We start from the raw sequence: 26,955 nt of genomic DNA, 5'->3' as shown, positions 1-26,955 counted from the left end.
TATTACAGATTTCTAGGTGGCATTGACGATGCACTACACCCAGGTCTAGATGCCAGTTACCAATACGGTCCCCCGCTCCGTCTCAGAGCCCACCGCCTCCTGCTGCTGCTGCCTGTCAGTACTCTATTCACAAAAATAGTATTACAGATTTCTAGGTGGCATTGACGATGCACTACACCCAGGTCTAGATGCCAGTTACCAATACGGTCCCCCGCTCCGTCTCAGAGCCCACCGCCTCCTGCTGCTGCTGCCTGTCAGTACTCTATTCACAAAAATAGTATTACAGATTTCTAGGTGGCATTGACGATGCACTACACCCAGCTCGGTATTCCAGTTACCAATGCTGTCCCCACTCCTGTTATAACTTGTAACAGAGCTGTGTAACTTTTTTTTTTTTACTTGTACAGTGTTGTGCAGAGCTGGGTGAGTCTTGACATGTCTTTTTAAATGTATTTATAGGCTGTACAAGCTCTACACAGTCCCGAAAAACAACCTGATTTTTTCCTTCTATTGACTTTAATGGATTTCGAATTCACGTACGTTCACCCAAATAATTTTGGTCTATTTGAGCGAATAGCTGGCGAATCGAATAGTGAGCTATTTGACCAACACTACTCCTAATCTCAGCTCATTACCTGCAATACAGTGAAGACAACTGGGAGCCTGAAATCTTGTTGGTTGAGAGGGGATCAAATACTTATTTCACTCACTACAATGCATATCAAGCTCTGACTTTTGAGCACTGGGTTTTTGAGGGCTCATTTGTTGTTATTCCGTCTCTCACAGCTACAGTAAACCTACCATTACAATTATAGACTGGTCATTTCTTTGTCAGAGGGCAAACGTGCAAAATCATCAGAGGATCAAATACTACTTTCCCTCACTGTAGATAGATGTTTATTAAGATAGATAGATGGAGAGATAGATATTTATTAAGATAGAGCAGTGTTTTTCAACCTTTTTTGAACCACGGTCCATTTTTACATTGAAAAAATCCTGCGGCACACCACAAATCGAAAATGTTACAAAATGACATTCTGTAGCTAATTCTCTTGTCCCTAGGAATAAACAAGGCAATTAGGCTACCTACTACCACCCCCTGACATGGAAGAGAATTACGTTGCCAGTCACTACAGGACAGACACTCGACAATGGTAATTGGATAATTTCCTATGGTACACCTGAAGATCTCTCACGGCACACTAGTGTGCCGCAGCACAGAGGTTGAAAATTACTGCATAGAAAGATTGAGAGATCGATAGAGAGAGATAGATATATAGCCCCTGATTCATCAATAAAATCCGCGATCGCTGGAAGCGCGAAAGTACGCGCGGCCAGCGATCGCGGTTTACCGCAGTCCGAACTCGAGTGTGCTCGTACACGCGCCTCCTCACTGCCAGCCGGATTCCTGCCTTCATAATAATGAGCAATAGGGGGCGCACACAGTTTACATTTCCAAAACAAATGTTACAAGTGAAACATAACTAATTACCGAAGAGCTTACAGTCTACTTAATATACATATCAAAAAATAGTTATACTAAAGAAACAAAAACACTTTGTTTAACTGCAGCTCTGCCTCACCTAGGTTAATTAGCTGCATGCATCCCACACTCTGTAATGCAGGCAAGGTGATAATGCTGGATGTTAGTGTGAACAATGCCTTAGTCTGTCTGCAAAAGTAATAGTGGACAGAGAGATAGGTGTGCTGGCCAGCAAGAAAATGAAAGCATACCAGAAAGACATACAGATGCACACACAGACAAACTAATGGCATATTCACCCCCTAACACTATCTATCTAATCTCTGTAAACATATATGTATCTATTTATCTATCTATCTCAATAAACATCTATCTATCTATCTATCTAAACAGACATTTACAGTGCTTAATCCGGCAGAGGTAGAAGGTATCAAACAGTTAAATCTATCTTTCTATCTCAATAGAGACATCTATCTATCCATGTATTTATCTATCTATCTTAATAAACATCTATCTATCTATCTATCTATCTATCTATCTCAATAAACATCTATTTTTCAATCTGTCTATCTCAATAAGCATATATCATTCTATCTATTTATCTCAATAAACATTTATCTATCTATCTATCTATCTCAAAAAACATCTATTTATTTATCTATCTATCTTTAATGCACGTGGGTGTGGACCCACTGTGCCACTGACTGGGTATGCCCCAGAGGGGCGTAACTAAGCCGCTACCTGGTTTTCACTAGAGCCTCAGATTGTGAGGCTAGGTTTGGGCTGCAGGGTAGTTGCCAAGTGCCACTCCAAAGCAGTCCCCGGGTCAGTGGCAGCTGACCAGAGGGGTCAGGGCACTCGGTGCAAGCACTGAGGGGGCTTGCGTGGCCAGGAGGGTATGGATCAGGAGAGGCGGCAATCAAAGTCCATAAACAAGATCCGAGATCAAGGGCAGGCGGTAAACAGGCAAAAGTCCATAAACAAGATCCGAGGTCAGGTGGCAATCAGGCAAAGTCCAAGAGTTCAGTAAACAAGATCCGTTACACAGCAAAGCAGACAGAAGAAGCACCCTTGCACTAGGAGTTAGACTAGCTAAAACCATGAGATTGCTCAGGCATCTTCCTGTAGTAGGAAGCGCCTTTAAATACCTGCAAAACTCCAGCCATAGGCTGGTGAAACAGAGGACGTGTTCGAATTGCCTCATAGGTGAAGAGGGACATACCCACGCCAGCACAAACACCAGACCAAGTTTCCAGCAGGAAGGAAACTCCGGTATGGAACTCAGGTAGCAGGGTTACGCTACCTGCTGCTCGCGAACTCAGGCTGGAGAGGAAAGAGAGTTGTCCAGGAGTTGCCCCTAATTGCAGACACGGGCGGCGGCACGGCCCGCAGGGCTAACAGTACCCCCCCATATACGCCCCCTCTCCTCAGGCTTGGTCCTGGACAAGAATTTTTTCAGAAGACGGGGCACATTGATGTTTTCTCTCGGTTTCCAAGATCTCTCCTCAGGGCCAATTCTCTTCCCATCCACCAAAAGGTGGAGTTCTCCCTCTACTCCTCTTCATCCCCAGAATGGCCTTTACTTCATATACGTTCTCATCACTGATGGCTACAGGAGCAGAGACAGGCCTCTTGAAAAAACGATTCAGGATGATGGGCTTAAGCAGGGAGGCATGGAAGGAATTCGGTACTCGGAGTGAGGCCGGTAACTTAAGTTAGTAGGAAACCTTGTTAATTTGTTACAGAATTTCAAAAGGACCGATGAAGCGTGGACCCAATTTGTAAGAGGGTATTTTGAGCCGGATGTATTTTGAAGTGAGCCAGACCTTATCACCCGGATGAAATTTAGGAGAACCTCTACGTCTCTTGTTTGTGGATTCCTTCATGCGGAGGCCTCTTTCAGAGCTCCCCTCCTAGTCTCCTCCCAGATCTCAGAGAATTCTCTTGAGGAGGCATCTGCAGCAGGGATACCGGAGGAAGAGGACAACAGGAGTGGGATATTGGGTTGTTGGCCATAAACAACAAAAAATGGCGATTTCTTGGAAGATTTGCTGACAGCTCAAGGTAATAACTCAACCCAGTTATCATAATGGAGGTTGGTAAAATGTCGTAAAAAGTTGGTCAGGATTTGATTGACACATTCTACTTGACCGTTAGACTGTGGATGATAGGCTGAAGAGAAGTCCAGAGACACATTCAAGAGATTACAAAGAGCTCTCCAGAATTTAGATGTGAATTGTACACTTCTATCTGACACAATACAGTGGGGGAAAACATGGAGGCAAAAAATATTCTCAATAAATTTTTTTGCCAGCTGAGGGGCAGAAGGGAGACCAGGCAGAGGGACGAGGTGCACCATTTTGGAAAAACGATCCACCACTACCCAGATCACAAAACACCCCGAGGACAAAGGTAGATCAGTAATAAATCCATGGCTATCTGTTGCCAAGGAGCCTCAGGAACAGGCAGGGGAAGCAAGAGGCCCGCTGGATGTTGTTTGGAGGTTTTATACTGCGCGCAAGGCGGACAGGCAGCGACAAACTCTTGGATGTCTTGCCGCATGGATGGCCACCAGTACTGTTGAGAAATAAGTTTGAAAGTCTTTCGTTTTTCGGCATGACCTGCAATTTTTGAGGAATGACCCCAGACTAGAATTTGCTTCCTGAGGTTCTGTGCAACAAAAGTCTTTCCGGGCGGAATCTCAGAAAACCTGACAGGACATACAACAATTTTTGCAGGATCAATGATGTGTTGAGGCTCCTCCTCTCGATCAGTAGCATCAAAGGACCTTGAGAGAGCATCTACTTTAATATTCTTCTCTGCGGTATGAAAATGGAGAACGAAATCAAAACGAGCAAAAAATAAGGACCATCTAGCTTGATGAGGATTCAATCTTTGTGCAGACTGCATATAAGTCAAATTTTTGTGGTCGGTGTAGATCACCAGAGGATGAAATGCCCCCTCGAGAAGGTAACGCCATTCCTCTAGTGCCATTTTGATGGCCAATAACTCCCTGTCCCTAATAGAAAAGTTGCGCTCAGGAGCAGAGAAAGCCCTGGAGAAGAAACCACAGGGCACCATCTTACCGGAATGAGATTTCTGTGAAAGCACTGCCCCCCCTCCAAGAGATGAAGCGTCCACCTCCAAAGTAGAATTGCTTGTTAGCATCAGGGAGATGGAAAACCGGAGCCACAGAGAAGGCCTGTTTTAAAGTTTGGAAGGCCGATTCAGCCTCAGCTGTCCAATTTCTAGGGTTTGCTCCCTTACGGGTCAAAACGGAGATGGGAGCAGGCAAGGACAAGAAGTGCGGCACGAACTGGCGATAGTAGTTGGCGAATCCCAGGATTGCTTTTAAACCTGAAGGACGGGGCCACTTTAAAATTGCTGACAGCTTCTCAGGATCCATCTGCAGACCAGTGTCGGATATTATGTATCCTAGGAATGGAAGAGAGGATTTCTCAAAGGAGCATTTCTCGAACTTGGCATACAGACGATTTTGTCTTAGTCTTTGAAGAACCAAATTAACCTGCTTCCGGTGAGTAGCCAAATTTGGAGAAAAAAACAAGAATATCGTCAAGATACACTACAACAAGTCTCTGAAGATGTTGTTAACAAACTCCTGGAACACTGCAGGGGCGTTGCTTAGTCTAAAGTGCATTACCAGGTATTCATAGTGACCGTCGCGGGTATTGAAGGCGGTCTTCCACTCATCCCCCTGGTGAATCCTGATCAGATTGTAGGCCCCACGTAGGTCTAATTTGGAAAAAACTTTAGCTCCCCTAAGGGGATCAAACAGTTCAGGAATTAGGGGAAGCGGGTACTTACTTTTTACTGTTATCTTATTAAGACCCCTGTAGTCGATGAAAGAGACAGAGGGAGCCATCTTTCTTCTTCACAAAGAAGAAACCTGCACCAGCCGGAGAGGAAGATTTGCGGATAAATCCTCTGTCAAGGTTCCCCTTGATATACTCGGACATGGATTGAGTCTCTGCTGGTGAAAGGGGATAGATGCGCCCACGGGGAGGCGAGGAGCCCAGGACTAAGTCAATAGCACAGTCATATGGCCTGTAAGGGGGTAGCGTCTCAGCCCCCTTTTTGTCAGACATCCATATAAGCATGATAGGCTGCCGGCAGACCCTGGAGAAAAGATGGTACCTGAGATGACCGAGCTGACGGGACAGAAAGGAGACACTTTCCATGACAGGAAACAGCAACGAAGCACTTCTCCGAACCTCCAGTCAAGGACAGGTTCATAAACACGAAGCCACGGAAGTCCCAGGAGGAGAGGATGCGACAGACTTAAAAAAAACCCGGAACGCAATTTCTTCAGAATGAAGTGTTCCCACCGCCATCTCAGTAAATCGAGCATCGCTTAATGACTGTTGCACCTTTGCCTTCACTGTTTTGAGGTGATACAGATGATTATCCAGCTTGGTACTTGCTATTGTTCGCTTGCCGTCCAGGATAGAACACTTGTCACCTTGGAATTTTACAGTGAGTCCTCTGCTTGTTAGACGCTTCACTGATAAGAGTCCTCCATCTAGATCAGGAACATAAAGCACTGGTATAGCTAAATTGTGTCCCGCATCATCAGTGCATACAAGGTTCCCGTGCCCATATCCTTCTGCATATATTTTACGTTCGTCTACAAGGTAAATCGTTTCTTTGTTATTCAGATCAAGTTCTGTGAAAAAACTATCATTTGTCATGTGACTAGTTGCCCCCGAGTCGATGCACCAGCCTTAAAATTTATGGTTGTCTGTCACTTTAAATGTTGCATTCCAGTTTCCTTCCCATGGATCAGAGATTGTGGCTTTGACCTTCTGTTTGTCTCCTTCCTGTGTAACCTTGCGTCTGTAGCTTTAAGAGCGGTTCTGGTGTCAGTTTCTGTGGAGTCATGCACTAATTCCTTTCTTCTCTGATACTCATCTATGAGCCTGGTTTTTACAAATGCTAGCGTCAGATCTGTTTCAGGCCGTGTCTCCAGCGCATTATTCAGTGCAGTACATGTATCCGGTAAACTGCATAACAACATGGCTGCGGCGTGACTGTCTGTCATATTCTCCCCGATTGATCTGAGTTGTGCAATCACTTCCAGCATGGCGTTTATATGCTCCTGCATGTCCTGTTCTCTGCTGAGCCTCATTTTGTGAAGTTTCCGCAGCAGAAACAACTTGCTGTTTAAACTGGATCTTTCATGCAGTCTTTTCAGTACATCCCACATACCTTTCGCTGTGCCCTCATGGCGTATGTGAATGAGCTGATCATCCTCCACTAGTAAGCTTATAATGGCCTGTCTGTTTTTCTTGTCCCAGTCCTCATCATTGGCCTGTGGCCTCTCTGTGGTGGTAACCTCCCACAAGTGATCTCTGGATAACGGCATTTCCACTTTAAACTTCCATAGCTGATAATTGTCATTGTTCAGCTTGACTACTGAGAGTTTAACCTCTGAGTTTCCGGCCATTCTCCCTCATATAAATATATATATATATATATATATATATATATATATATATATATATATATATATATATATATATATATATATATATTTGTGAGGGGTTAAGCTCAGGATCACCTTTACTGGGGTCAAAGGACACTTGTCTGATTCATCCAATTCAGATCACACACTGAGGTAAAGGTGTTAAGCTGACTTGTAGTCAGGTTTATTTAAAGGTTGCGGATAACATAACAAAAATAGCAAAAAAAACCTCAGGTCTGAGTTCATTCACACAGTCCAACTTCCTGTGTCCCCAGGCGGACTTTCTGAGTCTCTCAGCCAAGCTCCCTTACAGTGTTTCTTCATTAATCATCTCACAGGTGAGAGTCTTCCACCTGCTACTTCACACAGGAGAGGAATCTTGGGCAAATGTACCTCAGACAACAGAGGAATCCTGGGCAAATATATCTCCTTTCCACCTCCAATCCTGCATTGGTGTCACAATATGTATATATATATATTAACAGTCTTACTTGTTTAGAGGAGATGTCTCTGGAAAGCTTCCTTATATTGATCTCTGCGTCAGCCACACTTTCTCCTGTTCGGGGCTCTGTTCTGCCTGGGCCATGCCGGGTCACTAGGCTTTATCCGGTGACAGGGCCCATAACCTGTTGCAGAGTATGATTGCTGGGTGCAGTGGAGTCATCCTAGAACAGCCATTGTGGGTTAACAGACCTTCCATTTTGCATGCATGTTCTAATAAATTTTGCATGGCTGTTCTAGGATGACTCCACTGCACCCAGCAATCATACTCTGCAACCATGACAGGGTTACTGTCAGAGTCAGAGGAGGAGAGGAATTATCTTCGCCTAGGTTCGTCTCTCCCATGGACCCTAGGCTCGGAAGTTTCCCGGCTTCAGGGGCCAAGTGCGGAGCACATGATCAGATCTACCGCAATAGAAAAAGTCCTTTAGCACGACGGTGATTACGCTCCTGTTCAGACAGCCCAACCCGATCGACCTGCATGGGTTCAGGGACTGCAGACAACATGGGAGAAAGTGGGTTAGAAGCTTCCGGAGGTGAAAATGCCAGATGACAAGGTGTCCCTTCACGTGCCACGTCTCTGGCACGTTCCTGGAACCGTAAATCAATTTGAGTAGCCAGTGAGATGAGGTCATCCAGGGAGGAGGGAACATCCCGACCGGCCAATTCATCTTTAATTCTCCCACAGAGCCCCTCCCAAAAAGTGGCCACAAGTGCCTCATTATTCCAGCCGAGTTCCGAGGCTAACGTACGAAACTGGACTGCATACCGGCCCACTGATTGCTTCCCTTGACGCAACCGCAGCAGGGAGGATGTGGCAGAAGCAGTGCGACCTGGCTCGTGGAACACCTTGCTGAAGGTCTCTAGGAAAGCCTGTAGATCCATTATGACTGAGTCGTTCCTATCCCAGAAGGGGTTGATCCAGGCAAGCGCCTCCCCAGTAAGGTGTGACATCAGAAAAGCCACTTTGGCTCGGTCAGAGGCAAATTGGTGAGGTAGAAGTTCAAAAGAAAGGGTACATTGATTTATGAACCCCCGACACTGCTTAGGGTCACCATTGAAAGATGGAGGAGCTGAAAGACTAGGTCCAGAAGGAGGCGGGGCAGTAACCGAATTATTCGGAGCAGAGAAGCTTGATGACGCTGGGTTGGCAGATGAAAGATCATTTAGGCGCATATTCACATTGCGTAGGTAGGACAATATTTGATCTTGACGCTCGCGCTGCTAAACCAACTCCTGGCGTAACTCAGTGGTACTGGGCAGGTTCAGATCAGCGGAGTCTATGGTCTGAGCAAACTGTAATGCACGCGGGTGTGGACCCACTGTGCCACTGACTGGGTATGCTCCGGAGGGGTGTAACTAAGCCGCTACCTGGTCTTCACTAGAGCCTCAGATGGTGAGGATAGATTTGGGCCGCAGGGTAGCTGCCAGGTGCCACTCCAAAGCAGTCCCTGAGTCAGTGGCAGCTGACCAGAGGGGTCAGGCCTTCTGTGCAAGCACTGAGGGGGCTTGCGTGGCCCCGAAGGTATGGGTCAGGAGAGGCAGCAATCAAACAAAGTCCATAAGCAAGATCCGAGATCAAGGGCAGGCGGTAAACAGGCAAAAGTCCATAAACAAAATCTGAGGTCAGGGTCAGGCGGCAATCAGGCAAAGTCCAAGAGTTCCGTAAACAAGATCCGTTACACAGCAAAGCAGACAGAAGAAGCACCCTTGCACTAGGAGTTAGACTAGCTAAAACCATGAGATTGCTCAGGTCTCTTCCTGTAGTAGGAATCCCCTTTAAATACCTGCAGAAATCCAGCCATAGGCTGGTGAAACAGAGGGCGTGTATGAATTGCCTCATAGGTGAAGAGGGACACACCCACGCCAGCACAAACATCAGACCAAGTCTCCAGCAGGAAGGAAAGCCGGCATGGCTGCTACCGCGAAGTCAGTATGATGGCAGGAGAGGACCCGGCACCCGTGTCTGCGATTAGGGGCAGGGGCGCCGGCACGGCCCACAGGGCTTACAGTTGTATGTTAACGCCTGTTAAGCCAGTTGTAAGCCACTGGCTTACAGTTGTATGTTAACGAAACAGTCCAGTCAACAGAAAAATATGTTTGTGACAAAATATAATACCTTGTTATCATTGTTGTCTCCCCTTCCCCATGGAAAATCCTCTCTTAACATTATTACTAGCAACCTATAGCCTATTATATTTTGTAATTCTGAATGGATAGAGGCTCTTCACACTTGAGGGGCTTTCTGCAGTCTTATGCTACACACCCCAAAGTATCCAAGCCTTTGTTTCATCCCCAGTGCATTTTAGAGGTATTAAGTGCATGCAAGGACCTTAAATAAGTGGTGCTATGCCTAAGGACTGACAGCAGAAGCCTTTAGTCCTACCTAGAAACTTAATGAAAGCCGAACATAATTTGAGAACAGGAAATAAAGTAGCGCTCAGGTTAAGAGTTCATTCATACTCAGCAACGTATTTGTGTTGCGGTGCAAAGTCATTGTTAATAAACTCCAAAGCTCAAAAACAGTGCATTTTAGCACAGCAAAGGGTCAGACATAGATGTTCTGTACATGGAGGTGCTCTTTGTTTTTAAAAAATGATGCAGGGTATTTTTCCTTGTTATTTTACCTCTGTTGAGGTACCCTGACAGCCTATTCAAATCGATTGGGCTACCTAACACGATATGCCCCAATGCACAAGTTGTGGTGTGCATGACCCCTTTAAGTAAACTCAGTTGGCTTTCTATGCACAACAAAAACTGATCATTTCTCACTAAAACATTACTAAAAATGTGGACCAGATACTGTAATTAAAGGCTCCTATGAGAGAAAAAAAATGATGGTGTTAAAAAGTCATATTGCAAATTAAAGAGCCTCACATTTTCACCAAACCCACAATTTTATTTTTTTTATTATTTATTAAAAGTGTAACACTCCAGTTTCATCTAAACTACCTTTCCTAAGATTTTTCACCAGGTAAACATTGTGTCAGGTATTAAACAAAACAGACAGTACCACCAACTGTACAAAATTTGCCACATGCATTGGTGTTTAAGAATTTGCTGACAGCAAGTGTAAGGTTTTACCTGTTCACGTAGTCACGTGAACAGGTAAAACCTTACACTATACTTTAAATTTCCAAAACTGTCAAAAGATATATAGAGAGTGATTGGGGTGCTGCTCCGCCGTTTTCCTCCTCCCCTCTCCATATAAACAGAACGGAGCTGTTTTGTCATTGAAAAGGATCGTGAAAGATCCTTTCCAATGACCAATATTGAACATGTTTCTAGCAGTTAATAGGTCATGGCCATTGACAAATTACTGGCCTGTGGAAGTTCAGAGACTAGGGGCTTATGTTTGCTAGCAGCAGTGTATATCTTAAATACACGAAACTGAAGAACTAAAAGTGCCAGCATTCACTCACTGACTGGGGAATACAAAGATGTCTAGGGAATACTAATTCCTCGTAGGATCAGGAGTCCAGGTAGGCTGATCCAGGTAAACATAGATTATTTCAGAACTATTATTTCATTACATACCAGTAGCATCCAGGCTGGCGTGTCTCTGCCGCTATCTTATGGCAGCTTTATGGCAATTGTCTCTTCATTTCATCTGTGTTGCAGAAGAACGGGAAGCCCTGCCTCCCTTGTAGGTGTACCAAGAAGAACCCATATGACCACTGGAGAGAGAGGGTAATAATTCTCTGTTCACCAGTCCAGTGAGTTTACCTATCCTGAGATGTCATCAATCTGCTGCATGTATGAGGAAGCATTTACTCAGTTTTTTCTCCCAGTCATCACTTAGAAGGTCCAATTATGGAAATTGTGAATAGTATATAATAATTTAACAATGTTTCTAAAAAAATGTAACACTGTATACTGTGGCATGGACAGACATGAAAGAGGTTTAGTCTAAATAAAAATGTATGATATTTTTAATATTTTGGAGCTGCTATTTTTTATGTACAATCAATTACCATGTATTTCCTGGGCTTGTAACAGGGCAGCATTTAGTATGCAGTTCAGGCCCTGATAGCAGAAAACGTAAAATAGAATACCGTATTTTTCGGACCATAAGACGCACTGGACCATAAGACGCACCAGTTTTTTAGAGAAGGGAAATGAAGAAAAAAAAGATTCTGAAACAAATAGTGTCCTAAAATATTTTATGTGCATTAAAAACCAACATCACAGTCATAAGGGACGGGACAGCAGCTGGGAAGGATACATTTTGATACATTTGGACCATAAGACGCAGGGACTTTTTCCCCCCACTTCTGGGGGAAAAAAAGTGCGTCTTATGGTCCGAAAAATACGGTACTTACCTACCGTAGTTTTCTATTCCTGACATGCTCTACTCCTAACATGTCAGCACAAATGTTTCGCCACACGACCAGAGGGCTCTGGGTGCAGCGAGCTAGCACAAGTAATATTTTTCATTTCTGTACCACTTTCAGTATGGTAGTTCTTTCTGTGTATCATGGTCTACTATTTTAGGAGGGAGGAGATAAATGTTTTGTAAGATATGAGGGTATACCTCGGTTCTGAGACTTGGTTTTGTCCCACGGTTATTGTGTTTTTGTTCTATGCCCTTTAATAAAGTAAATAAAAAAAATTAAAAATGTATGGGCATGGATGACGTTATCTAAAATTGTATACAATTAACCTGTTTATTTCTGTGGAAGTAGATTATTTCTATTATTTTTGGTTGTAGATGATTGTATGTAATGTGTAAACTATTTCTATATTATGTAAAAACCTTATTGTTTTAAGTCGTATTCGTGTCTCGTTATCTTGCCTTTAATAAAAAATTTATTTAAAAAAAAAGGTGAATGGGCCATTATGATACAATTGCAGTTAGCAATAATATTAAAAGATGCACTCAATGGATTCTGTAGCACGGTCAATGAAAACTATACAAGAGCAAAGCTCATATATGCATAACGCTGATGAGCACATCTAAAGTTACAGAACTTCCCTAAATTTGTTTTGACAACTTTTGATCTTTTTATTTATAACAAAAAATCTTCAGTTTTATCTTCAGTATCATTTTAAACTGAAACTTCAGAATTCTTTTGCAGAAACGTGATACAATTTGTGATTTGTGCTTGAATCAAAAAACTGTGATGTATTTATATTTTAATAACAAGCACAATAAATAAGGCACAACTCTGGCACAACATAACATCTAACACATATAATAAACAACATATAACAAATAATGTAAGAGTTGATGTAAGCAGCAACAGTGATTAAGGCATACAGACTTTGGAAAACATAAAATGTTTTACCAAGCAATCATCAAAAATGTACGGATATAGAGCAAGTAAAGTTCTTTTATTGATAATTACCTTCTTGATGTCTTTGTTGTTCATTTGGTCATCTCATTTTACGGGACAGCAGCTCTATAGTTTCCTTCAGTATACCCGTCTGCTGTTTCCGTCTGCACACGATGACGCCTTTATCGAACAGGAACAAATACCTGACAGAGATAGTGCCAAAGGATTAGCAAATATTTATGAACATATAAGGCAACTACAACCAAACAGTTAACATTATACATAGGATATTGATCAAAAACCTGGAGGCTCAGCTGACAGGTTGTGACGTTTGCCTTCATGCATCTCCCAGAAAGACAACATTCTCCATGGAGAATTGATTGGAACCTTTTGGGCTAACATTACCCAAACACTGGAGCCATAATGGACCAGATTATGATAATACACATAAAGCCAAATACTCATACATTCACTGACTGATGCAGCCTTCTGCATGTGGCATATGCAGCTTCCTTCTAGTAACCCCATTAGCTTGGTTTGGTGGATTTAGCTGTAAACTCAAATAATTAAATCTCCAAAATCCCTTTTTGATAAAACTTTAAAATAGCAATCCAAATTGGGTAGTTTCTTAGTGATGTAGTAACTGTGAGCATGAAAATCAGCAGCTTTATCATTAAAAAGTATATTTCAGATACATGAAATACACGCTTTCTTTTTATAGATTTGGCAGAAACCAAAACCAAAAACCAATAACAGAAACACAGCAGGTATCAACCCACAGTACTACAACCTATTAACCTGCAAAAGAGAAAAGAGAGCATTTCATTTTTTTGAGAAAGATAGGTAAGCATTCCTCCATCTCATCACCACCTCATTCATCATCTGCTACCCCTTTTTTTATAGTGCATTGGTGTATGAGGGGGTACTGAGAAGTTCCTGGCTTTGCCCAGAAAGAAGAGAGCCATGTGAAATAACACATTTATTCATTATCCCCACTGAGACTGATGTACTTGGTACAGCGTAATTGCAGCTTTTCTAGACCGTTCAAATAAAAGTTCTTTGGTTGGGCCACAAACCAGCAGCATCTTTGACATCAGCAATGTCCTCAAAACGGGCCTTCAGGCGTTTCTTCAAATTCGGGAACAGATAATAGTCCGAAAGGGGCCAGGTCAGATGAGTAGGGGGGATGGTGGACCAATTGGAAACCCAGGGTGTTTGATTTGGCAGCCACAACGTTAGATGTGTGTGCAGGTGCATTGTCTTGCAAAAAAGGATCCCTTTGGTCAACTTTCCACAGCGTTTCGTCCTAATTGCCTCCTTCAGCTGGTCCAGGAGGTTAGCATAATACTGTCTGGTGATACTAGAGCCCTGAGGTAGGTAGTCCACCAACAGAATGCCGTCTTTGTCCCAGAAAACGGATGCCATAACTTTTTTGGCCGATTTCTAGGTTCAGAACTTTTTTGGCCGCAGGGACCCGTTGTGGCGCCATTCCTTTGACTGTTCCTTGGTTTCAGGATCATAGATGTGGAGCCAGGTTTCATCCTCAGTCACTAACCTAGCCAAAAAGTCCTGTGCAGCTTCAAAATGGGCCAAAATAGCTTTGGGTGCTGCAACTCGTTCATTCTTCTGATCACTGTTCAAACATTTCGGCACCCACCTCGCTGAAAGCTTGCACATGTCTAGGATAGCGGTGATAACAAACCCAACACGCTCCCGTGAGATGACAAGTATCTGGGCTAGTTTTTTTGCGGATATTCACCGGTCCCCAATAATCAGCTCATGGACAGCATCTCAGGTTGCCGGGTCAGTTGAGGTTGCGCCCACTGCGGGGCTCATCTTCAACGGTGAAATGCCCAGTCTTGAATTGAGATATCCAGGTTTTGGTGCTGTAGGAAGGACACTTCTCCCCCAGTGTTTGTGAAATCTCAGTGTGAATGTCCCTTGCTGACTTTCTCTGGAGAAACAAAAACTTTATGACAGCCCGTAACTCCAACGACATGAAACTTGCTTGTGCCTCTGCCATTACAGCTTCTCACTAAAAGAAAAAACATTTTTAGGAATCGCAAAGACCCGATATTTGCACAGTTACATACTAAGATATTAGTCATATGCCACTAGAGTTTGCAGGGTGCTATCTAAAAAAATCCCAGAAAAGTCTTGAAAAGTGCCGAAAAAATGTCTATCAAGCTTCAGAAAGCCCTGTCATTCTAAACAACCACGAAACTGGCACCATCTCTTGGACCATAATTCAGCATAACTTCAGGGTTGCCTTATTGCCTGATCAGTAGCCAGCAGTAAGACAGCTAATTGGGAAACGAAGATGTCTCCATTGGCAGGAGAAACGCTTTGAAGGAGTTACCTGCCTTTCCTATTATTCGGTACAGTGTTAAATTCTACTCCTTCAAACATAATATATTGGAATATGAGATCTTAGTAATGGTTACCCTGTAATTGTAAGGCGATAAACTTCTATATCCAAATCTCTTTCATGCTTAAATTGCCATAGATGCAGAAGTCACCTCATAAAAGTCTTAGGCTTAGGCTTATATTTAGAGGAGAATCTGGCCGCCGGGTTACAGCCGCCGTCAATGTATCCATCCTGGCAGATCCAAGAACGAGCGACCATAAAGGAAGTGAAGAGGAGAGAATGCTGCTGCTCGCTCGTTTCCCCCTCCTTCCCCCCCCCATGAAGCAAAGTGGTGCTGTATGTACAGAGCTGGCCCATGCATATTTCAGTCTTTTGTTGTTGGAAAGGATCGTGAAAGATCCTTTCCAAGGACAAAAGTCTAATGTGTACATAGTCTTACAGGCCAGGAGATACAATATAATTGAATTTTCCACAAGACAAAGAAAAGAGAAAGAAAAGTTTATTTCATAATTGACTATAAAAGTTTATTTATAGTCAATTATGAGAGTGTCCTAGGATATGGCAGATAATTACTAACAAATTAAAGCAGACAATAGCATCTTTTACCATTTCAAAGCAAAACTGATTTACCTTCCAAGGTCCCAAATGAGAAATAATTATCAAATGTATGTTAATTGTAATAGAGACAATACTAAACACTAGACATAGAATGTTCCACAAAATTATTTTTTCCCCCAAAATAAAGCTTTATTGAAATAACAAATAGTGTACAGTATGTAACATTTTCAAGAAATACGTACATATTGTCAAATACAATTACGATGGATAATCATCCGTGTCTGTTCATATTTATAATACATTTTCAAGTTTCAACAAGTTTAATCATAAAAATAAACATGTAAAAAAAAACAGCAAGAACAGCCACCTTATAAAGGGTAAACAATAAAGAAGTATATTGATTAAGATGTTGTAAAAAGTGCGCTTTTCCGCAAGAAGACAGAAAAAAAGGGGAGGTAATTGTGCTGAAGAAAATATTTGTATCTTCAAGGACTGACTCTCTATAAAGTATTGTTGTACACTTTTCTATATTCTTGGGAGTCATGAAAGTTCCACCATAAGGCCCAAGTGGTGTAATATTTTGTTATTGCATACTGGGATGCATAAATCATTTTCTCCATTTCTGAAATTCACGTAAGGTTGGCCTAGACATTAATTTCCATAGTGTCGTAATCAACAATTTGGCAGCATTCAAAGCATGGAATAAAAGTGTTTTTTATATTGTTGTGGTGTGTTGTGAGTGTGGTGTAGTAATATTGTTCCCCTGTAATTTTTGTTAACAAATTGAAAACATCCCAAAAAGAATGAATAATTGGTCAGCTCCATCACGTGTAAAAAAGAGTCTTCAGCAGATTTACATCTCCAGCATTCTAAGGGTGTATTTTATGTAGGTTTAGAGGCACTCTGTACCATCTTGTGCGTAATTTGAATTTATTTTCTTGTTTGTTCACATTCTGTGAACCTCGTAATTATGTTGATATTTTCCCATTCCTTATCTTAAAATTCCATCCCCAGATCTAACCCCCACTGCAAACGAAAACGGTCCACTAGGGTGTCCGGGGGAACCAAAAGTAGATTGTATATGATATTGTATGCCTTATTGGACCAGTGGATTGGCACAGCTTTTCATAGTTTATTCTTGTTGGGGTTCTTATTGGGGTTAGGGTGAGAGGACTTGGAGAAGACGATATATTAAATCAAAAAGTCATCAGCATAAACACTCTTAAGGAAGCTCCAATAAAGGGATGGGGCAGCATCTGGGTCTAAATTCTTTCCCTGAATCCACGGGATAGAGTTCATTGGTATCGAGGAGTATAGCTGTTCTAAATTAACCCAGTCCTTATATTGGGAGTTTACACACCAGTCAACAATTCTGGCAAGGTGACAAGCCTAGTAGTATTTCCTGATATCTGGCAAGCCTATACCTCCCCTGTGTTGCAAGGAGGTAAATTGCTATCCTAGGTGGTGTCTGTTCCCAGAGGAATGTTCTAAAACATGAAAATATAGACTTGAAAATCAAGTCTGGCAGAAAGATCGGGATTGTTTTCATCAGATACAGAATTCTTGGTAGGACGTATATTTTCAAAATTGCCTCTCTCCAAACCAGGAAAAGGCTGATTTGTCCCAGTTTTTCAGATCTGTTGACAATTTTGAAAGGAGTGGTATAAAATTTAAATTGTACAATTCTTAAACTGATGAGGCCAGCTGTACGCCTAGATAAGTAAAAGATTTTTTTTGCCACGTGAATGGGAACTTTGCTTGACATTCTTTTACTTCTTGTGAAACAAAATATTAAGAAGGGAGGATTGATTGATTTTAATATAGGATGTATTAGAATGAGTCTAGTGTATTAAGTAGTGCAGGAATGGAGGACGAGTAAGTGTAAGAATACCATCTGCGAATGCACTTAGTTTATATTCTTTGTTACCTATGCAAAAACCTAAGATCTCATTATTTTCTCTAATTTGATTCAAAAGGGGTTCCAACGCTAAGACAAAAATCAAGGGCTACAGCGTGGGTCAGCGCTGGAGGCCATTTATTCTGACCTTTACTGAGCATTTTGGGGGGAATTCCTATGGAGTCCAAGACATCCGCCAAATAATCCCATGCCAACCTATCAAATGCTTTTTCGGCATCCGTAGATAGGAAAAAGCATTGGTAGTTTGATTTCTGAGCCCATTGTGCCCGATTAAGAGCTTTGGTGGTATTGTCTCGACTCCCTACCGGGGATGAATCCAACTTAATCTAAATTTATCAGGGATGGAATGAGTGTATTAAGTCGATTAGCCAGAATTTTCGCAAAAATCAACATTCAGCAATGATATTGGCCTATAGTTATTACGGAAGGATGCATCTTTGCCTTCTTTATTTATTACTGTAATGTGGGCTTCCAGAAATTCTGAGTGGTGTTTTGTCATTCTCGAATGATTATTTGTTTGAACTATACTTAGCTAAAAAGGTACGTATTACTGTCTGCCTGTCAATCAGTTCCCCTTCAGGTTGTTGGGGAGGTTTTATATTGTAGAGTTGTGTCTAAAATGCTTGAAATTGTTTGGCTATCTCATCCGATTTTAGGTATACTTGACCATGTTTATCCCTAATTTGCGCTATATTGTTCCAGGTCTGTTTCACTTTCAGAGCTCTAGCTAAGTATCTACCACTTTTGTTAGCATGTTCGTAAAATAACTGAGGAAAGTGCATATGCGCGTTTAACTTGTGCTAAGAGTAACTTAGTCTCAAATCTAGACAAAGCTTTTGTCTCAAATCTGTTAGTTTTCTGCCTGTGTACGTTTATTAACTAACTCTAGATTCTGGAATTTGTTCAGCAGTGAAGAAATTTCTTGTTAATTTTTTTAAATTTCGTTGTCCATTTCAGAAAAGTACCTCTTAATTACACTTTTGTGGGCTGCCCATGTAATGGCGGGATCGGTGTTAGGGTTAGCATGAAGTGCAAAGTATTCCTCTAGTTTTGCCTTAACATCATTCGTTACTGCAATATCACCAAGCAGGGATGGGTTAAGTCTCCAGAACTTTTGTCTTGGGGAACTATCTGGTGGACAGATGGTGAATGTAATCGGGGCATGGTCAGAAATGGTTATTGGTTCCATGGAAGCTTTGGAGAGGTTAGTAAGATCTCGCTGAGATATGAAAAAAAAAAAAATCCAAGCGTGAGTATCGATTATGGGGATGGGAGAAGAATGTATAATCTTTAGTATTTAGATAGAGTATACACCATGTGTCGTCTAACATGAGGGCAGAGAGGGAAGCTTTGATGGAACGTAGTGCTTTAAAAGTTAAAGTCGGGGGTGTGGCTACGCTATGGCGGCGTGACGAAGCTTCCTGTGAGAGCTCCCGCCCCCATTGCTGCATTATCAGACCTGGCAGCTTCATATCGGGTGTTTCCCTTCCTCAAACCGCATGCCGCGCGGTAAGAAGACTCTTTGACAGCCCACCGGACACAGCCATTGAAATTGACCGGGTACACAGGGTCCTCAGCATCCGTGATAGGAGCTCCAATTTGCCTAATGATGTGTGTTGTGCCGTATTCATTACTACACTTTAAAAGGGGAAATCCTGAGGAAGGCATGGTACCACAGTCCCGTTGGATTTTGATGGAGCAAGTGTACAATTGTTACCAGATGTTTCAGCGCAAACTTTGCGTACGCGCCGTATATTGCGCCCTAGAGCTAATCCGTTCCTCTGGTGCGTACTATAGGTGGGGGCATCTGTTCCATGTGCTAATATCAAAGGGCAGTGAGTCTTTTGCCCTTTATCGCCGCTCACAACTTGCGCTATTTACCATGCTTGGAGTGGAATATTAATATAAATATTATTTATTCCGAACTGGCTTGATTTTCCTATGGATACAGTGGCCCCTCTGCAGAGGAGTCGCCAGTTGGATATGCCACAGAGACCTCGACGCAACAATTTTTGAATTTGAATGAAACCTGATTTCTCTACCCCCCAAGAGACTGGCATATGCTTGCTGCTCTATTACCTCAGGTTTTGCTGTTTATAATAACGTATGGTCTTATTGCACTGTATGTATGTGTTTAACAGTGTTAGAAAGAGAACAGCAACAGGTTAACCTGGATCTGCTATGTAAGGAATTGTTTCTCCTTGCCCGGTATTATTATTCTTGGATCTTGTGTTTATGTGGTAGACAATGGACAGGGTTCTTTTTCATGTTCAACATGTTTTTTTAAATGTCCCCGCGCTTTAGTCTACCCACATTATTCCAATGTATACATACATTGGGAGGGAAAGAAGGTTATATAATTAGAGGAATGGATGATGGTCTATTCTGATATTGGCACAGTAGCCAATTCTATCCCTGCTTGGGAGACCTCAAGGCCGCTTACTGGCAGTATCTGATATTTTATATGACCATACCTTTGAAAAGTGTCTGGATTGTTTACATGCTTTGGGGTGGCACCACTGTGAAGCTCCTACATTACATGGCTAGTTCTTCTTTTCCTGGGAGCAGGGCTGTTTTTATATCCCGTGTTTTTTTTTTTCTTTTGTTTTTTTTTGTTTTCTGTGTTTTATGCACGTAACCGGTGATTTTATTGAAATGCCTTTTCCAAAAAGATGACAGTGTACAAATGGCAGTAATATGCTAAGGCGGGTTTTTTTATACCGCAGTGGCTGGAAATTTGATTATGGCCATGGCCGGCCCTTGACGGCCTGTCGGTTTTTGCTCCCATTCCTTACACTGCCATGCTATATACATATTGTTTTCTTTGAGTCCACCAATTCAAAAATGTTTATATATGCAATGTGATAGGTATTTTTCTACCTCCACATTTCTTTCTGTTCTCTTACCTGTTTTAACTTAGTTTGCTTCTACATTAAGGGAAACTTTCTGTGCCTACTTTTATTGATATTTTATTGGTTATTATATTTGGATGCAGGTGTATCATGCTCGCCCTACGCTAGGTACTTACTTTAATAGTCCTACCTGTTCTGACCCCGACGGTAAGTCAGGGACACTGGTTTCTCTTTCCTTTTTTTTTGTTCCTCCTCTTTTCTCTTCTGTTCTCTCTTCTTTTTCTCTTACTCTCCCTAGCAGAACCCTCCCCCTCTTTCCCCATGTGTAATTCCCTCCCCTCTCAGTCCCATTGGCCTTGACTTGGTGGAACAGGCGGGTGTGTTTGGCCCTAGTGTACTGCCCTCATGCCGTTAAAAAAGTCATCTATCAATGCCAAGGGCCTCAATTCGCCAATCAAGCAATCAGTAGTGCTGAATGGTCTCAGTCGTTTAAAAATGCCAAGTGGCATTTATTCAGGAGACACATTTTTGCCACGAAAAAGTACCATTACTTAAAAAAACGTCAGTTTCAGACGGTCTACCATGGTTGCTTCCCTGATTCTAAATGCAAGGGTGTCATTATTCTGCTTGACAAAACCTATTCCTGTATTGCCCTTTTTTTAATAGGACATGAGGCGATCCCCTTATTTCAAGCCTCTGAGATTGGTCAATATGACCTTCTCGGACCACATCCCAATCGCTCTCACCATTTAATCCGACACTCTCCCCTTAAAGAGAAGTTTGGAAACTTTTTTCTCCTGTAACGCAGCCTCTGCCCCTAGTCCACTGAATGTGTGGGAAGCCCATAAATGTTATATCTGGGGACTACTGATTCAGAAGGGTCATAGGCTTAGGGTGGAACGCCAAGCTCAGTTGGCGCAGCTGCTCCAAGATTTACATGCTCTGGAATCACGACATAAACCGGGTAATGCACTGTTGTTATAAAACAAAATCCTAACTTGATAGGTGTAAGGCCTTTTTTTTACGAATATAGTAAAAAATGTTTGGCTTTGGATCGGGCAGTGAGGGCTAAGAGAGCCCGCGCCTTTATACCATGCATATACGGCAACTCAGGTAACCCAATACACTGTTCCCGAGACATCGCGGATTCTTTCAGAGATTTTTATGCAAAATTGTATAATTTATGAGATAACCGGAGTGCCTCTCTTGCTGCCTCGTTGACCGCAACTATGCAGGACTTTCTAACCTTCTCCGGTATGTATAAGGTTTCACAGGGAGCTCTCTCTGTCCTTGATGCCCCTATTAGTTCAGCTGAGTTGCAAGCAGCTCTTTACAAAGCGCCCATGGGCAAAGTACCTGGTACTGATGGATTTACTCTTATAAGAGGTGCCTCCCCCAAATTACACAACCATTCTTGGCCTTTTTTAATGCAGTCCCAACAGATTGCCCCCTTCCAGCTGATGCTACCAGAGCTCATATTACTGTATTACTAAAGCCAGAGAAAGATCCCAAGTCTTGGGCAAGCTATACCGATACCGCTCCTTACATGTGACTAAGCTTTTCTTAGTCAGTACATTAGCATGCTGATTAACGCCACTTCTCCAAAGCCTTCATTCAGATTCATTTACCTTTTCACAAGGCGAGAGATAACACCACTCGCACACAATCTGATTCACCATGAACAAAATCGCCGAGAAGGCGTTTGATTGGGTAAACTGGGAGTAAACAAGGCATGTCCTTACATATATTATATATATATATTCCGAACTGTCTCTTCTCGCATTCCAAACTGTGTCTTCTCTTCTCGCGTGGCAAGGCTGTCCACTGTCCCCTTTACTCTTTATTTGGCTCCTTGAAACTTTTCTGATGCATATTCGTAAAAACACGAAAATTAAGGGTGTGCTGGTCGGAACATAAAATGGAACATAAAATGTCTGCCTATGCGGACGACCTCCTTTTTTATAAAACCTTGCATTACTTTTCTGAATCTTCCTAGAGAACTGAACAGATATGCCCAACTTTCTGATTATAAAGTCAACCTTCAAAAATCGGAGGTGCTAGATGTAAATTTACCTCCAAGCGCTCAGAAAGACTCTATCTCCGTCGTTTCCGTTTAAGTGGTCTAGAGGCTATATTCAATATTTAGGTACTAATATCCCGACAAACATTACTAGGGTGGCAGAACGTAATCTTCTGCCTCTCTTTAACACTATTCGTAGCGATCTCCAACGCATGGCGGAAACAGGCCTTCTCATGGTTCTGGCGCTGCAATAAAAATGATTAAAAATGATTATGCCTCGTCTTTTCTATCTATTGCAGACTTTGCCGATGCATATCCCACATGTACTGCACAAATTCAGGTCTGAATTCCTGAGATTTGTTTGGTCTACCGCTACTCCTAGGAGTAACAAATTTCTCTTGCCACTCCTGAACGACAAGGATGGGATGGCTTTCCCTGACCCAATTTTATACCACAGCCCTCTGGAGAATTTGTGTATGCCTGAGGACTCTCTGAATGGTCTCAGTCGTTTAAAAATGCCAAGTGGCATTTATTCAGGAGACAGGAGTCCTATGCATATAAAATGCTTCTGACGGCTGGTGATTCCCCAACGCCCTTGTTTCTCTCCAGGAGGGAGAGGGATCTTAATATCAAGTTTACTGGTGAACAGGTAGGACGTATTCTATACTATGGACACAAGGCTTCTATTAGTAACCGCTATCAAGAGATGAATTATAAACTACTTACCAGATGGTATACATGCGATTATTAACAAGTCGACAGGGATATCTATTGAGGACAGGCCAGAGCTGGCACGGGACGGAGACGGGACGGAGCCAGCATTTGTCTGCGATTTCAAAGAGGCTATTCAAGCGCTCCCTCCTGCACCATTTACTGAATGCCGTTAAGGCATGCATTCCTACGCTATGGAAGCATACTGCCCCGCCTACACTTAAACAATGGATTACCAGAGTGAATGACATAAAATACATGAAAGAACTAACTAAACCAGGGGAGCAGCCATTACAGAGACTGGTACGCACGTGGTTTTACTGGGATGATTTTAAGAGTTCTGCTGAATACAGACAGTTGCTTAGCTCATCTGCCTAATGTCACAACGCTGTTGGGTCACTGTCTGCCCATACCCCCACCTCTCCTTACCTTCCCCCCTTGTTCCCTCCTCCTTCTTTCCTCTCTTTTTCGATCATCCTCCTTTTCTTCTCATCTCCTTTCTTTGTCTTTTTCTCTTTTAAAAAAAAAAAAACAGGGACCAACAACGTTACTAATTTTGACGTATGCACGTATCTGGGTGACGTGGTCATATAACTGTCTGACACTGAATGATGGTGTTTTGCACTGTTAATTTTATACTGTCTTATGATACTATGTGTCGGTTTATACTTAATGAGTCTGCATTTTTATTATGCACTGTCTCATTCTGGTTTAGTGTCATATGTTAACATACATCTTCTGTTTTTGTCTGATTGTTGGTTGCTTATAAAAGAAAAAAAAAATTAAAGTCGCACGACCCGAGTGCAGAAGGGGAACATTAAAATCGCCACCTAGTATAAGCATGCCTTTAGCAAAGCCTTGTAAAATTGGAGAAAATCGTGCTTTAGATAAGTTAGGGCTATAGATGTTAGCAAGAGTAACTGCCTATGACCAAAAATACCCCTAAGAATAAGATAACAGGTCCTCAGGGTCTGTTCTTCCAAATCAAAATGCACTTGCTTGGAGAATAAAATGGAAACACCTTTGGATTTTGAAATAGGGCTGGATGCATGATATGCCTTGGGTAGTTGTTAGAAGTTAATTTCTGGATACTTTGGTTTCTAAAATTAGTCTCTTGGAGGAATATCTGAGACTTGTAATTACTAACCGTACGCAAAATTGAAGATCTTTTTTCAGGTGTATCCAGAGTGGGTGTGTATTCACTTACCTAGACAAAACCGGATGTGGTCTGTGGAACAAATTATATATATATATATATATATAGGCAGAGTTCCCTCGAGTTGTCTAAACCTCTTAAAATGCCATCATGATGATAAAAATGCATAGGAAAAGGTATGGGAGCTCGTCACCAGTATATAAGATAATTTATCTTGGTAGATAAAAATAAAACTCATGGTGATGCTGTGCAAAAGTGAACATTAATCTATCTTGGTATACCAATACCAAAAAGCATGGTATAAACCTGCTACCGTCTTGCGAACATTTGGGACAACTAGAATTTGAAGTATAACCCATCAAGTCATTTCCCTATACATTGCTGAAGGGAGTACCGACAATCCTTAGACAATGCTGTTAAGATATCATCTGTTTTACTAGGAAAGTGTTCAGACCATTTAGCCAAACCAGTTTTCCTAATGGAATAATTCGGATTTTAATGATTTAATGACGTGGAAAAATAATCATTTTTATTAAACTTATCCTTCCCAAATATGAGAGCATAAGCTTAGACCAGTTACGCATTTGTTCAGAGAAAGTTCGAAAAATAAACTCTACATTCTGAGAATATAATTTACAGGGGTTTTTAGTAATTTGTACTCCTAAATATTGTATTTTCTCCATAAAGGATATTCTTTACTCCATACAGGTCTGACAAACCTTGAAAGGTAAAACGCCTTGGATTTATCCAGGTTAATAGCATAACCTGAAATAGCCCGATATTGAGTAATTTAATTTAAAATAGTTGCTAAATTGTTTTGCAGGCTAGAAATATATAACAACAAATCATCGGCAAAAGCAGTGATTTTAAGAGTACATGATCCCACTGGTATACCCTCAAACTCGGATAAATCTTCTAAAAGCCGTAGAAGAGGATCTAATGCTAACTTAAATAAGATTGGAGAGAGAGGACATCCTTGTCTAGTGCCTCTAGAGAGTGTTATGGGCACATCGTCATATCTCCATCAATAATCAATTTAGAATATGATTATATATATATATTAAATATAGGAAGAAAACACCTATCAAAACAACCTATTAGACAATACAGCATTGAGCAAAGGCTATTCTATTTTATCAAAAGCTTTCTCAGCATCCAAACTTAATAACATAGATTTAGATTTCTGAGTCCTAGTAAACTGTACAGTAGCAGCAATAGCTGCTCGAATTTCAATGGTCGAGTGTTTATTACGGACAAAACCCAAATTGGTGGTTAGTTATTAAAGTAGGCAAGAAAATCTGTAATCTATTTGCCATTAATCACAGTTCAACAAAGAAATTGCTCTATAAGAAGATAATTGATCAGGATCTTTGCCTGGTTTTGAAATCAACATAGTATAAGCTTCATTAAAACCTGGAAAAGGAGCCTAAGGTAACTAAAGAGTCAAAAGTACCGCCCGGTGTTGGGCTTTGCTGCGAACGGCACCCAGGTTGCGGCCCTTACACTTACCCGTGCAGGTAGCAGCTGACAGCTGGAGATAACCGAAGGCGAAGTACAAAGTTGACAGGCAGATTCAAAAACCGAAAACAGGACCAGGTCAGGGCAGGCAGAGAACAGGCACGGTCAGGAATAGGTGTCTGACTGAGCCCAGCATATATAGGGAGACTGACAGGCTAGCTGGGCAGGGACTAGGAGGACTGGTGAGAATCAATTAGCAGAAATGGCTCAGCAACACCCCTAAGTCCAGAGCCAGCAAGAGCAGCTAGAGCAAGATGGGAACAGCTGCTGCTAATCAGGCGGACACCAAGTACCAGATCAGCAGTGCTGTGACAGTACCCCCCCCCCCCCCTTAGGGCCCCTCCTCAAAAAAGTTCCCCCTGGTTTCTTGGGAAATTGATTATGAAAGTCCATCACCAGGAGAGGGGCTTGAAGGTCAGTGTGAGATACCCAAGAACGTTCCTCCAGACCATAGCCTCTCCAATGAACCAAATATTGTAATTTGCCCCGAACCAATCTGGAGTCAATGATGGACTCGACCTCAAATTCCTCTTCAGAGCCCACCTGGACAGGAGCAGGAGGAGGGGATTTGCGGGAATAGCGGTTGAGGATCAGGGGTTTCAAAAGAAACACATGAAAGGAGTTGGGAATCCGAAGACTGGGGGGCAGACGCAACTTGTAAGTCACCTGTTTGACCTGGGATAAAACAGGGAAGGGACCAATAAAATGGTGTTTTGTGGATAACCAGACCTTATGTCCCGGCACAAATCTGGGGGCAGGGCTTCTCTTTTTATCAGCCCTCTTCTTGTGGCGAAGAGAGGCTTTGTGTAATCCCTTCTGCGCGTCCTTCCAGACTTTGTGAAAGCTGCCTCTGACTTCTGATGCGGCTGGGACCTCAGAACCAAACGGAATAGGTGGAGGTACTCTGGGGCGACACCCATAAGTCATGAAGAAAGGGCTGAAACTTGTAGACTCACTGACAGGACTATGAGCGAAATCGGCCCAAGGGAGTAACTTACTCCCAATTATTCTGCCTGGCAGATACATATAAACGGACAAATTGTTCCAGGCATTGATTGACTCTTTTCTGTCTGGCCATTGGATTGTGGCTGGTAAGCCGAGGAGAAATCCAG

At 42.2% G+C, this 26,955-nt stretch overlaps 1 protein-coding gene across 1 annotated transcript in view; it reads left to right on the top strand.

Moving 5' to 3' along the window:
* Positions 1-26,955, top strand: part of LOC140342779 (UDP-galactose translocator-like) — a 93,646-nt gene that overhangs the window by 35,527 nt on the left and 31,164 nt on the right. The window lies entirely within an intron of this gene.

Source organism: Pyxicephalus adspersus, chromosome W (genome assembly GCF_032062135.1).
Source record: "Pyxicephalus adspersus chromosome W, UCB_Pads_2.0, whole genome shotgun sequence".
Lineage (NCBI taxonomy): Eukaryota > Metazoa > Chordata > Amphibia > Anura > Pyxicephalidae > Pyxicephalus > Pyxicephalus adspersus.
Note: the sequence above shows the minus strand (reverse complement) of the source record. Positions and strands in the feature narration are given on the sequence as shown.